The following is a 4,914-nucleotide window of genomic DNA, read 5'->3' on the forward strand; positions in this document are numbered from 1 at the left end:
CAGCAGTAAGTTGTAGAGAATCTGATTTTTGTTTTCTAAAGTTCAGAAGATGGAGTATATGTCTCGACTCATCTACATAGTTTATGCTGTGGCAGAAATTTCACCTTGAAGTTAACTCCTGGCTTTTCGACCACATGGACTTTTAAAAATAAAATATAGCTAGTCTCCTTTTGTTTTGTTCAGTCTGAGAACTGAGTTTTTTTTTTTTTTTTTGTAAATAGTTCTGTATATAATGATATTTCACATCTTAAAACACCTTTCTGGCCCGGCAGGTGGTGCAGGTAGTAGGCTTCACCTGTGGTATTCTGGGGCCCTGTGGGAGGCCCCGGGTTCAGACCTAGGGTCGACATGAATACACCGGGCATGCCTGTGGTGTGCTCCTGATCCCGGCTGGCTGGAAGGTTGGGGGATCACGACATGGCTGAATCCTGTCAAGAGTACGTCTTTCTTTGGAGGGCATAAAAGCAGTGAAAATAGTTAACGAGGATAAGACAGTGTGGAATGGGGCGGGAGAAGAGTATAGAGAAAGCTAGCAAGAGGACAAATAGAGAGGCGCGACCTGAGTGGGGCACAGATATGGCTTATTACCTGTGGATGATGACGTGTGTGGGGTTCTCAACTGGAATGGTCTGAGAAGTATTTCATGATGGGTAGAGTCTTTTTACAAGCAAAATGAGAAATAGTGATGGACAGTTTAAAAACATAATTGGAATAATATTAATAATCGGGAAAAAAATGAAAAGCTATTGGATGATGAAGCTGAGGATTTTAATGTCTCTGTATTGACTGATATGCATGGTATTCCTTCTGGTAAAAGAAATGTAATACACTGTAAAGTTATATGTGATTCAATGTAATATAAACAAGATTATGATGATAACTAACTAAATAAAAACAAAGAGTACGTCTGTCTCTCTCTCTCTCATGTAAGAAAGAGATAAATGATCCTAACATAAAGAACCATTCTGGCTGGAGTGAGACTGCCCTTCTCTGGGCTAGCCAATTCTTCAAGATGACAGAGGGCCCAACAGGCCCCAACCAATGCCAGCCGACCCCGCGTCCGCCTCTTCTGTGGGCCCCACACTCTCAGAAGCAACAACCATCTGCTGGAGTCATCCCGGGGCCAAGCACCTGGAGACCACTGTGGTAGCCCAACCCTGCTGAAATGATTCAACTAGCCAGTCCTGAAAATTTCCTACTACCAAATATAGAGCAATGGTAATTATATGACTAAATAATATAGAGTGGCTATTGAGGTGTGCAATGTGGATTTTATTAATAAATGAGAGAATCAAAATGTCTTTGTAGCTTGACAAGTGATGGTTTGTCATGTGCTGGTGTCTGCCTGAAATGTTATATCTGCAGTCTTAGAAAGAGTCCCCAGATGAACCTTGCTGCATTTAATTACATGTTGTTTAGGGAATTCATTATGCTGCACTTGACAATAGTTTGCTAATTCTTTTTCCTGCAGGTATAATAATAGTCCTTGCTTTTCTGGAATATATTTAAGCATACATAAATGTTAATCATCACAGGAATCACAAAGTCAGTCCATAACTCAATGTCACCCTACGTGCGTTTGCTATTGTTGTCATCAAACTTAGTAAATTTGGCAGCTTAAAGCAACGCGCCTTCATCCTCTCGTTATCTCGGCAGGTCAGGGATCTGAGCATGGCTGAGTTGCATCCTCTGTTCAGGACCTCAGAAGGCCACAGTCAAGGTGCTGATGGCTGCATTCTTGTCTGGGACCTGGAACAGGGAAGAATTTGCTTACCCTCTATCCTATTGTTGGCAAAATCAATTTGTGACCGCAGGGCTGAGGTTTCTGAGCTCTTACTGGCTAATAGCCGAGGCTATTTGCGGAAGCCCCAAGAGGGCACTCACAGTTCTCTGCCAGACCCTCCCGGGGGCCAGCAGGTGGCTTAGTGGTTATGGTACTGGACTCCCATGTGGCAGACTGCGGTTTGACCCGGACCTGGTTGCTTGAAAATCATACCAGTTGTTGTGTGCATTCCCAAACCCCAGGAGGAGAGTGGAGGAGAAGGGATTGCAGTGTGGTCATCCCCCTGGGCAGTGATTTTTCACTTTCCTTCTTACTGTCTCTCTGTGTCTCTCTGGTGAGTGCATGTACCCTATGGCAAAAACAAACACACACACAAAGAATTTTTACAGATTCTAAAAAAGAGGGTCCTTTCCATCAGCATTTTACAACTCGGCTGTGTCCTTCAAGGCCAGCATGAGAATTTCTTTCCTACTATCTGCCCTGATTGTCTTTTTTTACTCCTGGGGCTCTTGATGTGAGCAACTGGATGTTGGTGCTACTCTTGGTAAAAACCAGGAGGGAATAAATCTGAAGGAGTGACAGGTTATGGACAATAAAGGTTCTGTTTCATACACATTGAGTTTAAATGACTGTGACATTCAAAAAGAAACACGAACTGCTCAGAAGAGTGGTATGGCCTAGATGTATAAATTTGTTCTGTTACCATAAAAATAGTGTTTAAATCCTTGAGAACATTTAAATAACCTGGGAAGAGATGGAAAAAAAGAGAGCAGAAAAGAAAGGAAAGTTCGAGAAAAATAGGCTTAAAAAAAAAAAAGACAAGAAGACTTAGAACCAAAGTGTAGAAATCCAGTCTTTGAAGGTTAATAGAAGCAGGAGGTGCCCCAGAATCAGAGTCTTAAGGAAGGTGACAGAATCTAGGATGTGACTGTCACACTCCATTACCTCTGTCGGCCATATTGGTGAGAAGCAAATCTTGAACTCCACTGACCCTCACGGGATGGGGAGGTTGTTCAGGCCACCAATGTTGGATGACAAGTGGCATCGTGGGGCCGTTTAGAATCCCGCCTGCTACCGGCCACCTTATAGCCCAGTGCTTTAGTAACATGTAACGGGTTACAGATTGGTTTCGATGTATAGGGAAGAATGACATTTTTATCCCAACCTAGATGTAGGGAATTTCAGAACCTTCATTGCTCACTTGTTTAATTAACTGTGTATTTTTGGAGTAGTAGAATCTTCTAGCTTCTCATTAGCTACCGGGGCACCATCTCCCAGTTATCTGAGTGCTGGCTTTTACAGGTAGCATAAGAGCTGACCCCTTGCCTCCAGGTGAGATCATTTTATGACTTACTAACATTCCAGAGATAGCCCCTCATGTGTGTGTATTAGTAATTGTTTCATTTCCTTGTTGAGTCACTTTCCATCGTATGAATGCACATTTTGTTTATTCATTCATCCACTAACAGATATTAGGTTGTTTCTACACTTTGGCCCCTTCATCCGTTAACAGATATTAGGTTGTTTCTACACTTTGGCTATTGTGAATAATGCCGCTGTGAGCATTTGCGTTGGAGTCTTTTTGTGGAAGTATGTCTTTTTTTCTCTTGGGTAGACACATAGAAGTGATAGCCACTCCGGGAATTAAGGTGGGCTAGACTTTACCTGAGGCCACATTCTTGCTTTGATCCTTGTTTGTCCCTCTTCTGTTTCCATCCTCCCTTACTGGTGTCTCCTGAGGGGCACCCTCCTGATGCATGCCCTGTACCTAAATCACGACAAGGCATTGTACTCCCGAAATACTCAGACAAGAAGCCAAACGTCATCTTCTAGACTCCCAAAATATTCAGACGAGTGAAAGACAGATTCTGTCACAGAATGACCAGAAACTACCGCAGAGGTACAAGAAACATGAGAAACTAAGAACATATCTCTCCCCTAAGGGAAAAGAACAATCCCTCATCACCCACAGACAGTACAGTAGAACTCGTGGAAATGTCTGATAGAGAATTCAGAATATTCGTACTGACAAAACTAAATGACACGCAAGGGCTGAGAGATAATGAACTCCAGAAGATGCAGGAGAAAAGAGACAAGTTCCAGGAGGTGCTGAAGTTCTTGCATGATCTGAAGGAGGAAATACACACCATAAAAAAAGAATCAAATGGAGCTATTAGAGATGAAGCCTGCCATTCCGGAAAGCAAAACCTCCCTCAAAAGTATTAAAAGCAGATTAGTCCATGAAGAAAATTGAATCTCAGGTGTTGAAGGCGAAACCTCTGATCTTGAAAAGACAACCAAAATATCCTGAGAAAATAACCCCCCAAAATGAGAATACTATATGAAAAGTACTAGACAGCATTAAGCGCCCAAACATCTGGATAATCGGTATCTCAGAAGGTGAGGAAACTAATAAGGGCATTGATAATCTATTCCATGAAATCCAGAAAGAAAAATTTCCAAATCTAGAGAGGCATTCAAATATCCAGACCCAAGAAATTCAAAGGACCCCTAATAGAATCAACCCAAGAAGATCTTCTCCAAGGCACATCATAACCAGACTGGTCAAATCTACCGACAAAGACAAGAAACTAAAATTGGCAAGAGAGAAATGTCAGGTTACTTATAAAGTTTATCCAATCAGGTTAACCTCAGACTTCTCATCAGAAACAATGTGAGCAAGGGAAGAATGGGAACATATATTCAAAGTGTTAAGTGAAAAACAGTTTCAACCAAGAATACTATACTGGGCAAGATTATCTTTCATATGGAAAGAAAGGATAAAAACATTCTCAGATAAACAAAACCTGAATGAATTTGCCAGTAGCAGACCCACTCTTCATGAAGTTCTGAAAGGAGTGCTTGACCAGGAAAACTAAAGACCCATAAAGAAATAAGAGAACAAAAGGCAACCAAGAAAATGACCAATTCAATGCCAGGGACAAGAAATATCAGTAGCGACATAGAATGTCAACTCCCAGGATTTCAATGGAAAGATTGGACTACAGCAACACTGCATATTCAACTGGAGAGAGTTTGAACATGAGACTGAACTGGCAAAATAGAATTTTATGGCTTTCGAGTAAAATATTACTGATTTTTTTTTACTATGCTTTGTTTTCCCAATTTAA

This window comes from Tupaia chinensis, unplaced genomic scaffold, assembly GCF_000334495.1.
Source record: "Tupaia chinensis unplaced genomic scaffold, TupChi_1.0 Scaffold141036_1, whole genome shotgun sequence".
Classification (NCBI taxonomy): Eukaryota; Metazoa; Chordata; class Mammalia; order Scandentia; family Tupaiidae; genus Tupaia; species Tupaia belangeri.